Consider the following 12,811-nt stretch of genomic DNA (forward strand, 5'->3'; position numbering starts at 1 on the left):
GAGGTAGCGTTGGATTATGACCCCCATCTTCTTTCTTCCTCCCTCCCCCCCCCAACGCGGGACCCTGTGGCACCATCAGCTCTTACTCCCTCTAACGCCGGCCCTGCAGCTCCGGACTTCCCCACACCTCAGGCCGAGGTAGCGTTGGATTATGACCCCCATCTTCTTTCTTCCTCCCTCCCCCCCCCCAACGCGGGACCCTGTGGCACCATCAGCTCTTACTCCCTCTAACGCCGGCCCTGCAGCTCCGGACTTCCCCACACCTGCTCTCTTCCCCCCCCCCCGATCACTATTATTTTAAATGTTATGGCAGCCACGGCGCTGTATCCATCGGAGGAGACTTCTAACCTCGGCCTGCCCCGGAACTCTTCCTGCAACAGCAACTTCATGGCCGAGGTTAGAAGTCTCCTCCGATGGATACAGCGCCGTGGCTGCCATAACATTTAAAATAATAGTGATCGGGGGGGGGGGGGGAGAGAGCAGGTGTGGGGAAGTCCGGAGCTGCAGGGCCGACATTAGAGGCAGTGAGAACAGTCAGCTGTGCACTTTGAATTTGTAGCCTGCCGTCGTGTCGGCAAAGAAATCGCCTGCGAGAGGAATAGTCTGACACTCAGGGGTGAAATGTGCGGGGGCGAAATGTGTGGGGGCGAAACATCCGGGGGGCGAAATGTGCGGGGGCGAAATGTGTGGGGGCGAAACATCCGGGGGGCGAAATGTGCGGGGGCGAAATGTGAGGGGCAAATTGCTGGGGGCGAAATGTGGGGGGCGAAACTTCCGTGAACCGATTTTTGCTACTCAATGCCCACGGATTTGGACTTGGAGGATGAGATGTACAGCGTCAGCATCTATGAGACAAACTTGGTTCTTTTTGTTACATAGAATTTTTTGGACCCCAGTTCATTTACAAAAGTTGGACAATGATGTCCTGCATGCTTGTACGTGGTGCGCGTGTTACTGGAGCGGCAGCCAGCTTGACTAGGGAGTTGAGAGGTCCTGCGCATGCTTCTGGAGGATGGTAGCTGGCTTGAATCGGAAGCCAGGAGGCGCTGGTGGACAGCAGAGTCATCGGCTGAAACGGGAGGGCAGTCGCATGGGGAGGGAAGGAAGCCACCACGCTGCAAGGGCTGCAGGTACCCACCCCTGGGCCACCATAGCAAACCTTGGTTGTGGAACGAATTGTTTGAGTTTATACATTGTGGCCTATGGGGAACTTTGTTTTGATATACGAGTGCTTTGGCTTACAAGCATGCTCCTGGAACAAATTATGCTCGTAAACCAAGGTACCACTGTATATATAATATTCAAATCACTTTGGTTATACCACAGAAAAGTATTTTATTGCTACTGCTCCTCGTTGCTCCTTGCGACTAATAACCCTACAGGCCCCGTTTCGCCTGCTCATCGGCTTCTTCAGGGGTCTTCAAATTAAACTGCAAGCATAAAAATGTTATAGTTCATTCTACTACTTTCTATCTCAAATAATTATAACAATAAACCCGCAGATACTCACTGTGTTACCCTGCTTGATTATGCAGTGAAAAAATGGTGCTGGCAACTAACAAACGCCACGCATGCGCTTTAAAGCTCTCTATAGCTGATGTCACTTTTTGCTTTTTACTTTGAGCGCATGCGTCTAAAAAAATTCCACTTCCTAAACCTCAAGTTAAAAACTATTATAGATTCTTTAAATGTCAAAAATCAAAAATCTGAAAAACAAGCACCAATCTACTGTTGTATTCAGTCCTCTTGGTTTCAAAGTGCCGAGTTAAAAAATCCAAAGTGATTTAAGATGTTTCTGCATAGATAAAGAAGCTTTGCATATGAGAGGAGGAGATAGACAATATAAGTTACATGAACTCAGTCACCATTTTCATCTCCACCACCTCTCTCAGGAGCGCAATCCAGGCATCCATCACCCTCTCTGTAAAGAATAATTTCTTTACATTGCTCATGAGTCTAACACCCCTCAACCTCAAATTATGTCCTCTGGTGTTATTATTTTCCTTTCTCTGGAAAAGATTTTGTTTTGCGTTAATATCTTTCAAGTATTTGAACATCATAGAAACATAGAAACATAGAAGATGACGGCAGAAAAGGGCCACAGCCCATCAAGTCTGCCCACTCTACTGACCCACCCCATTAAGTCTGAGTGCTAATGACCTAGTTCCTTAACTCGACCCTCGTAGGGATCCCACATGGATGTCCCATTTATTCTTAAAGTCGAGCACGCTGGTGGCCTTGATCACCTGCACCGGAAGTTTGTTCCAGTGATCTACCACCCTTTCTGTGAAGAAATCCTTCCTGGTGTCACCACTAAATTTCCCTCCTCTGAGTTTGAGCGGGTGCCCCCTTATGACCGAGGGTCCCTTGGGAAAGAATATGTCGTTTTCCACCACAACAAGACCTGTGACGTACTTAAACGTCTCTATCATGTCACCCCTTTCCCTGCGCTCCTCTAGAGTATAGAGCTGCAATCTGCCCAGTCTTTCCTCGTACGAGAGACCCTTGAGTCCGGAGACCATCCTAGTGGCCATCCGCTGGACCGACTCAGCTCGAAGCACATCTTTACGGTAATGTGGCTTCCAGAATTGCACACAATATTCCAGATGAGGTCTCACCATGGTTCTGTAAAGTGGCATTATGACTTCAGGTTTGCGGCTGACAAAGCTTCTATTGATACATCCCATCATTTGCCTTGCCTTGGATGAGGCCTTCTCTACTTGTTTGGCAGCCTTCATGTCTGCACTGATGATTACTCCCAAGTCCCGTTCTTCTGAAATCTTAGCTAGTGTTTCTCCATTCAAGGTGTATGTTCTGCATGGATTTCTGCTGCCGAGATGCATGACCTTACACTTCTTAGCGTTGAAGCCCAGCTGCCATGTCGAGGACCAGTTCTCCAACGTGATCAGATCCTGCGTCATACTATCCTTGAGATTGCTTTCCCTTACTATATTACACAGTTTGGCGGCGTCGGCGAACAGTGCTATTTTACCTTGAAGCCCTTGGGTCAAGTCCCTTATGAATATGTTGAAAAGGGACGGTCCCAGTACAGAGCCCTGCGGCACTCCGCTAGTCACCTCCGATGTCTCAGAGAGGGTGCCGTTGACCACCACCCTCTGAAGTCTTCCACTCAGCCAATCATTGACCCATGCAGTTAGTTTCTCACCTAACCCCATCGATTTCATCTTGTTTAATAGTCTATGGTGTGGGACACTGTCAAAAGCTTTACTGAAATCCAAGTATACTATGTCCAGAGACTCTCCCGAGTCTAGCTTTCCTGTCACCCAATCAAAGAAGCTGATAAGATTGGATTGGCATGACCTGCCCCTAGTGAATCCATGTTGACAGGGATTCCTTAGAATCCCTTCATCCAATATCGTGTCTAATTTACCTTTAAGTAGAGTTTCCATGAGTTTACACACTATTGATGTGAGACTCACTGGTCTGTAATTCGCAGCTTCTGCTCTGCAACCCTTTTTTGTGCAGAGGAATGACGTTAGCTGTTTTCCAGTCCAGGGGGACTGTCCCCGTATTTAGGGAGAGATTGAAGAGCATGGCTAACGGTTGCGCCAGAACATCGCATAGCTCTCTGAGCACTCTTGGGTGCAAATTGTCCGGTCCCATGGCTTTGTTCACCTTGAGTCTTGACAGTTCTCCGTAAACATCAGCTGGTGTGAACTCAAAATTCTGAAATGGGTCTTCCATGCTTTGCTTTGCTTCCAGCTGTGGCCCGTGCCCTGGTGCCTCGCAGGTAAAGACTGAACAGAAGTAATCATTCAGTAGTTTGGCTTTATCGGTATCTGTTTCCACATAATTCCTGTCTGGCGTTCTAAGGCGTACTATCCTGTTTGCGTTCTTTTTCCTGTCGCTAATGTACCTGAAGAACGATTTGTCCCCTTTCTTAATGTTCTTCGCTAGAGTTTCTTCCGTTCGAAGTTTGGCCTCCCTGACTGCTGTTTTGACCGCTGCAGACTTTTTCCTGTATTCAATGTTTGCTTCTTTTTCCCCTGTGCGTTTGTATGAGAGAAATGCTCTTTTCTTCTCCTTGACGAGGTACGAGACCTCATCAGTGAACCATTGGGGTTTCTTTTTTCTTTGTTGTTTAGTCACCGATTTTATGTAGCGGATAGTTGCCTCATGAAGGGTCGATTTCAAGGTTGACTACATAGCTTCCACATTATCAGTTACTTCTTGAACCTGTAGCGTCTGATGGACGAAATCTCCCATGCGTGCGAAGTCAGTGCCCCGGAAATCGAGTACCCTTGTTTTTGTTTGTGATCTAGGAAAGCCTTTCTTAAGGTTAAACCATACCATGTTATGGTCACTGGTGGCTAGCGTTTCTCCCACCGAGACCTCCGAGATGCTTTCTCCGTTAGTAAGTACCAGGTCCAGGATGGCCTGGGCCCTAGTGGGCTCCAGTACCATTTGTTTGAGCCGTACTCCCTTCATGGACGTTAATATCCTCCTGCTATCACAAGTTGTCGCTGAGAGTGTGTTCCAGTCTACATCAGGCATGTTGAAGTCTCCTAACAGAACAACGTCTCCCCGTAAGGTGATATTCTCAATGTCTTCAATTAATTCTTCGTCCTTGTCCTCCGATTGTCTTGGAAGTCTGTATAACACACCAAGATACAGGCATTTTTCTCCGCCTCTGGCCAGGTTTACCCAGATGGATTCCCCAGTATACTTGACATCCGTGATCCTGGTTGTCTTGATGTTCTCTTTGATGCAGAGTGCTACCCCACCTCCCAACTTACCCTCTCTGTCTTGGCGAAGCAGGTTGTATCCTGGTATAGTTATATCCCACCCATGAGAGTCTGTGAACCATGTTTCTGATATTGCTACTACGTCAAGGTCTGCATTAACTATTTCTGTTTCCAGTTCTAGAAATTTATTCCCTAGGCTGTGTGCGTTAACATACATAGCTCTCCACTCTTTATGTTTACTAAGCTCTTGTAGAGAGCCCCCCATTTGAGTTAAAGTGTCTCCTAGCAGTTCTTTTGCAGTAAGGGTACTTACCTCAGACTTAGAAGCGGAGTTTTGGTTCATATCTCCCCTGTCCATCCTTTCCTCTAAGGTATACATATTCAGGGCTTTCAGTCTTCCTCATACACCTGTTGGTGCAAACCTCCTATCATTTTCGTTGCCCTCCTTTGGACCGCTTCAAGCCTTTTTGTGTCCTTCGCTAGATACGATCTCCAAAACTGAACACAGTACTCCAAGTGGGGCCTCACCAACGACCTGTACAAGGGCATCAACACCTTTGTTCTTCTACTGGTTACATCTCTCTTTATACAGCCCATCATCCTTCTGGCGGCAGCCACCACCTTGTCGCACTGTTTTTTTGCCTTTAGATCTTCGGATACTATCACCCTCTCATCTCCCAGCATATATGGCTCCTTCTGATTATTAATCCCCAAATGTATTACTCTCCATTTCTTTGCATTGAATTTTAGTTGCCAGATATTAGACCATCCTTTTTCATTTTTCCCACTCTCTCCTCGGTGTCTACTCTGTTATAAATCTTGGTATCATCAGCAAAAAGGCAAACCTTTCCTTCTAACCCTTCAGCAATGTCACTCACAAACATATTGAACAGGATCAGCCTCAGCACCGAACCCTGAGGGATTCCACTACTCACCTTTCCTTTCTCCGAGCGACTTCAAAAAATTGTAAGTGACCCAATATTGAGTTGAGGCTATATAACTCTTTTGTGGCCCGACTGAAGAAACCAAATTTATATTCTTCAGTATTATTCTGTGCCAAACTGACTACTGAAGGTTGAATATTGGGAAAAATAAGTTCAAAGCCAAGGACATGGCAATCATCTGCCTTTAAATTACCAGCTGACCAGATTCTTACTATATTGTAAAATTTGTCAACTAATTGGTGCTATCTGCCAATGCATGTACTATGATTTGAGAGCATAGGACTTATAGCCATTACTGCATAGTGACTAAGGGAGGTCTGGGTGGTTCTTTATGTGGCTCTACAATTGAAGTCCACAATTGGGAAGAACAAAATTATTAGGGATAATTAAAGAAAAATAAATATTTGGAAGCAAGATGTTAACACTCCCCAAACAATAATAGAATATCAGACAACAGCTATAAACCCTGGAGTAGAGATACCTTAACCCCTATGTCAGAAGAAGAAGAAATGGGGCTTTTATCAATCAGAAAGAAAGTTAGGGCTCCTTATACTAAGATGTGCTAGCATTTTTAGCATGTGCAAACCACACGCTAAACGAAAAATACTAACGAAAGCTCTATAGAGGCGTTAGCGTTTAGCACACGGGGCATTGTAGCGCACGCTAAGCACGTGCTAAAACAGCTAGTGCACCTTAGTAAAAGGAGCCCTTAGTTGTGATGGATCATAAAAAAATATACATCACATTGTCAAAAAGGATCGAGAGGAGAACCGGGCAACTATAGACCTGTGAGTCTTACGTCAGTTCCTGGGAAGATGGTTGAAGCGCTAATTAAGGATAGCATAGTGCAACACCTGGAAAAGCAAGACCTAATGAGAGCTAGTCAACACGGCTTCAGGAAGGGGAAGTCATGTTTGACGAATTTACTTCAATTTTTTGAGATAGTGAACAAGAAAATCAATAGCGGAGACCCGGTGGATATAATTTACTTGGACTTCCAGAAAGCGTTCGACAAGGTTCCACACGCAAGACTCATGAAGAAACTACTAAGTCACGGAATTGATGGAGACGTACTCAGATGGATTGGCAAATGGCTTGCAAACAGAATGCAGAGGGTAAGCATAAATGGGAAATTCTCGGACTGGGAGATGGTGACTAGTGGCGTGCCCCAGGGCTCAGTTCTTGGGCCCATCTTGTTCAATATCTTTATAAATGACCTGGAAGAGGAAACAACAACTAATATAATCAAGTTTGCAGATGACACAAAACTATGTCGGGCAGTTGGCTCACTAAGGGACTGCAAGGATCTTCAGGAGGATCTGAACCAGCTGGAGAAATGGGCGGACAAATGGCAGATGAAGTTTAACATAGAAAAGTGCAAAGTGATGCACTTGGGCAGGAAAAACAAGGAACATGAATATAAAATGTTAGGCGTAACAGGCAAAAGCCAAAAAGAAAGGGACTTGGGGGTTCTGATAGACAGGAACCTGAAGCCGTCGGCTCAATGCGCGGCAGCGGCAAAGAAAGCAAACAGGATGTTGGGCATGATAAAGAAGGGGATCACGAGTAGATCAGCGGACATTATAATGCCGCTTTAAAGAGCAATGGTCAGACCACACTTGGAATACTGTGTCCAACACTGGTCTCCATACCTAAAGAAAGATATAACCCTGCTGGAGAGGGTGCAGAGGCGAGCCACAAAACTAGTAAAAGGTATGGAAAATTTGAGCTACAAGGAACGCCTAGGAATACTGGGACTGTTCACCCTCGAAAAGAGGAGGCTGTGAGGGGATATGATAGACTTTTAAAATATTAAAAGGATTCGACAAAATAGACCAAGAAACATCGTTATTCACTTTCTCAAATGTGACACGGACAAGAGGTCATTGACTGAAACTGAGGGGCAGCAGGCTCAGAACAAATGTCAGGAAGTTCTGTTTTGCACAACGAGTGGTGGACGCTTGGAATGCTCTCCCGGAGGAGGTTGTGATGGAGACTACCATTCTAGGATTCAAGCGCAAGTTGGATTCACATCTTCTTGCAAATCACATTGAGAGATACGGGTAATCAAGGTCTCCATCAGGGAGCACCTAGCTTGGCCTCCGCATGTGCGGGTCGCCGGACTCGTCGCACCTCCATTTTCTCTGTGACAGCCCCTATGATCTGGAATACTCTTCCTTTAGACTTAAAAATGGAAAAAAAATTAAAAAATTTTAAAAACAATTTAAAGTGCTTTCTTTTTAAAGATGCTTTTAATTAATTAATTGAAACTTAGAGATTAACCTATTCTTGTTTTTTACATTCATTTTCCCAGTCCCTTTTGTGTTTACCATAAATGTTTCTCACATTTTCTATATCAATTGTATTTCTCCCCCCCCCCTTCCCATTTGTGTTTAGGGGCCTTCGGGTCCGTAATTACCCTGTATGTAATTGCCGTCAGTCTAGTAATTTTTTTATATAAAGATATGTCTTAATTGTTAAATTTGTTTAAATGATATTTTAAACCGTGTTCAACGCTTTGTAGTTTCGAAAAAGCGTTTAATCAAAAATCTGAATAAACAATAAACAATGAACCTAGGGTTTGATCTGGTGAATGCGTTTCTTATGTTCTTAATAGTTCTAAGGAACAATTTTTTTTGATCCAAAAATAAAATTTCTATTTACCTGTGTTCCAAAATGTTTGAATAATTCTGTGGTCAAGTTTTGATGAACCAATAGCTCCATGGTTTCTATGCATTGCTCTTATACAATTATGTGGCTGTATATGTATAAAAAAGTAAGCATGCCTTTAATGTACTTTTGTACAACCTGCATGTAGATGTTCCTAGAGGCAGTTGTTTCAGAGATTTAAAGCATAAAATAACATGTTTGGTTGGCATAGCGTAGCTCTCTTATATCCTTTGAATTTTGAGCCAACTTTATTTTTTTTTAAATGTGATTGGATATGATAATTATAAAACTGCTAGCACATTCTTTTATTTATGTGACATTTGTTTGGGGGGTTGATTCTTTCGGGTTGGTTTTTTTAAATACACAATGTATCTAAATCATAACTCCCCTCTCTCACCTTTCCTCCAAAGTATACATATTAAGATCTTTAAGTCTGCTCCATATGCCTTATGATGAAGACCACCAACTATTTTAGTAGCCTTCCTCTGGACTGATTCCATCCTGTTTATCTTTTTGAAGGTGCGGTCTCCAGAATTGTATACAATATTCTAAATTAGGTCTCACTGGAGTATATACAGGGGCATCAGTGCCTCCTTTATCTACTGGCACCATAGCATCCTTTTCAACCTATTTGGCCACCTTTAGATCATCACACACTATCACACCCAAGTGCCATTCCTCTTTTGTGTACAAAAGTTCTTCATCCCATAAATGGTACTATTTCCTAAGGTTTTTGGAGCCCAAATGTATGACCTTGCATTTCTTAGCATTAACTTTTAGCTGCCAAATTTCAGACCATTCTTCAAGCTTCACTAGGTCCTTTCCCATCTTATTCACACCTGCAAGGATGTAGAATATATTGCAGATTTTGGTATCATCCGCAAAGAGGCAAATCTTACCCGACAGCCCTTCAGCAATATCAATAACAACAACATTTTTAAAAATAGGTCCAAGAACCAAACTTTGAGGCACACCACTGGTAATATCTCTTTTCTCAGAGTGATGTCCATTGATCACTATCCTCTGTTGCCTTCAACTGAACCAGCTCCTGACCTAGTCCATCACTTTAGGGCCAATTTCTTTGGTATTCTATTTATTAGATGCCTGTGTGGAACACTGTCAAAGGTTTTGCTAAAATTTAAATACACTCCCTGTATCTCACCACCTGGTCCTTAACATTTTTATAGATGTCATTTCATTGCTTAATTTGGGTATGGGAAGAAGAGGGCAAAATGGAAATTGGATCTCTGTCTCCCATTCTTGATTCCAATTTTATAATAGAACTAGTCCTTAAGCCTGTTACATTAACGGGTGCTAGAATAGATATGTGTGTCTGTCTTTCTTTCTCTCTCTCTTCTTGGCCACTTTCTGTCTGTCTTCTTTCTTTCTTTTTCTCTCTTTCTTTCCTCGGCTGTTCACCACCACCCCTTGCCTGCTCCCCCTGTCCAGCAGTAGCCCTTCTCCCTTCCTTTTACCTCCCCCCTGTCCAATAACACCCCTTCCCTGCTCCCCCTGTCCAGCAGCAACCCTTCTCCCTTCCTTTTACGCCCCCCTGTCCAGCAGCACCTCTTCCCTGCTCCCCCTGTCCAGCAGTAGGCCTTCTCCCTTTTACACCCCCCCCCGGTCCAGTAGAAACCTCTTAGCTGATCCCCCTGTCCAGCAGTAGGCCTTCTCCTTTCCCTTATCCCCCTCTCCAGCATCCGCTAGCCCCTTGCAGCCTTGGGACTTTTGCTAGGCCAGTCCACTTCGCATTATCCAAGTGGGCCAACCTAGCAAAAGCCCCGCAGCTGCTGCGTTTGCTGGTCTAGGGGTGAGAAGAGGCGTCCCGGCAATGCAGGAGTCAAACCGGCACTGAAATTGCCGTTGCAAGCCGCCCCACACGCCGGAAATCAAATTCGGCATGGACAGACACAGCACGGTGGCTGAGATCACGAAACCCTAAGTGCGCATGTGCGCTTAGGGTTTTAATATAGAATATTCCCTTCTTCCTCAGTACTCCAGCAAAACTCCTGACTTGTGGCAGTAAGTAGTTGCAGAATACATAATGTTGCCAAATAAGTTTGGTATTTCTTGACTGGAATGAAACTCAAACTCTCAGATATACCGTTGAGTTTTCTCAGCACTTGCATTGTATCAAAGAGAGCCTAATAACTATAGGAAAAATATCATGGTGTACCTTGAAATTTCTTGATGCTCAAAAGAATTGGACAATTGGAGCCATGAAATTTAATTGGAGCCATGAATTTTACAAGTTATTCCACACTTTTCTTGACACTTTTTGCCTATGTTTAGATCTTCCTGCCACATTTTCTTGATTTCTGATTGCAATTCTTTATTTAACAATCTTATTTTTCTCCACATACGTATAGCACAGAATAGTCATTTGGTACTAGCTGTATAATTTTTATTCTCATACCATAATGTTTAGCTTTCTTACATCAAGCTTATTATTGGTAGAAATGGGAATATCTGAGGTGATCAACACTTTTTCATTCTTCACAATTCTGTCAGGGTCATGACCCAAGTCTTTCTCATATCACATAGTTATATCATTTTATGCATTTCCATAAATGGATGAGTTATGGTATGTTAATTTCCCTTTCTGTATACAGGCCTTCTCACTTCACCATATTACGCACAGTGATGACACATAATTGTTTCCTGTTTTGTGCTTCAGAATGTGCATTTGTCAGTTTAACCTGATTTTTTAATGCTGACTGTGAACCAACTTGTCTGTGATTCACTATCCAATGCTTCAGTTATCAGCCTTTCATTCATAGCTTTATGTTCACTTCTCCCAAAATGTTGTTTGATCTATTTATGGTTTCTGCAAAAACTAAAAAATTCTTCATTGTCATTGCATATAGCTAATTATTTCTCTCTTTTTTTTGACAGCCTGATTCTTTAAGGAGTTATGTCCTCTTTTTTATTTTTATTTTTGCAAGTTTTGTTGCTTTTTTCCCCCCTTATGCACCGATAGAACCTTAATCATCCGTTTTTTCTATCTGTCAGAATGCTTATTCACGTTTACGGTTGGAGACTGACCAAGGCTTGTCATTTTTATGCTTCTGCACTTTTTGGGTCCGATTCTATAAATGGCAGCTAACCCGGTAGGTGGCTAGGGAAACAGCAAAGAGTTGCTCCAAGGTCTCGCAATGACTACGTCTGCCGGTCCAACCCCTCCGATATCACTTACCTCTTCCCTGAGCAGAGCCAGCAGACGCAGTCATTGCGGAAACTTGCAGCAACTCTTTGAATCTGCCAATCCACCCCTTCCAATATCACTTATTCAGGTTGGTTGATGGCAATGCCGGGGGTGGACAGTGGTGTCGAAGTCCCGGGAGAGGGGGCCCAGCGCTGCTGATCTTTCCTGGGGGGCCCCGAGTTGCCAAGGGGAAAAAAACAAACAAACCGAGTCCTCTGTTTCATCGGGCCCCCCTGACAACTTCAGGCCCTAGGCACATGCCTACTTGGACTATTGGTTAATCTGGCCCTGCTCTGGACCACATGGGATTCCAGTGGCAGAGGACAGGGCAGGGAAGGGGGGGGAGGGACAGTGTGGAGAGCCTGCAAGGGAGAGAATAAAATTTGACCATGTGACCCCCCATTGCTAATCAAAGCCCATTGGCTACCTGTTGAAAACCAAATAACATACAAAATCCTATTAACTTTCAAAACTCAAAACTTCCTGACAACCAGATTTCATCAATAAAATATTGCTACCTTACACTCCCCAAAGAACTCTCTGTTCTATATCACAAAACCTGTTTTCCATACCATCCTTAAGATACATAAGCACCATGCGTAATAATAACTTTTCAGTTACTGCTCCTTCACTTTGGAACTTTACCCCAGCCCATTTAAGAGATGAAACAACCCTAAATCACTTCAAATTAAAGCTGAAAACCTTTCTGTTCTAAGATGCCTTTGGGCTCTAACCGTCCTCTTAAGGACGTCTCCCCCACCCTTCAATCCTTTCAGCTTTCAATTTTCAATTCTCCCCTCCCTCTCGTTGCTTCCCTTCTCCTTTCTGTACTTTAATACATTGTAGTTCTCCCCCTGTTCCTATTGTTTTCTGTATGTTTTCCTTCCTTGCTGTTTATCTCTGTATTAATTTTGTATATACTTATGCTTGGTTTTATGCCTTTTGTTATACTAGGAATAATGTTATACCCTTTCGTTATTTTTAATATTTTAATTTAGATGTAAACCACCTTGAAGCCTGATTTGGCGGTATAACAAGCTTTTAATGAACTTGAAATTTGACAAAACACAATTGTAAATAATATTTGATGAAATGTATGTAAAAAAACACTTGAGAAACTGTTTATGTATTTTATTTCTAACGCAAGACCTCTTTTACTAAACTGTGGTAGAGGTTTCTACCACGGACCGGAGCACTAAATGTTCCAACGCTGCTCTGACGCTCATAGGAATTCTATGAGGGTTGGAGCATTTACTCCCTCTTTTACAAAGCCGCACAATTGGCTG

General features: G+C 43.5%; 2 protein-coding genes across 5 annotated transcripts in view; both read right to left on the reverse strand.

Moving 5' to 3' along the window:
- Positions 1 to 12,811, reverse strand: part of LOC117359853 (hornerin-like) — a 153,108-nt gene that overhangs the window by 127,267 nt on the left and 13,030 nt on the right. The window lies entirely within an intron of this gene.
- The window catches only part of LOC117359856 (hornerin-like), a 74,449-nt gene that overhangs the window by 54,717 nt on the left and 6,921 nt on the right, over positions 1 to 12,811 (reverse strand). The window lies entirely within an intron of this gene.

This window comes from Geotrypetes seraphini, chromosome 4, assembly GCF_902459505.1.
Source record: "Geotrypetes seraphini chromosome 4, aGeoSer1.1, whole genome shotgun sequence".
Lineage (NCBI taxonomy): Eukaryota > Metazoa > Chordata > Amphibia > Gymnophiona > Dermophiidae > Geotrypetes > Geotrypetes seraphini.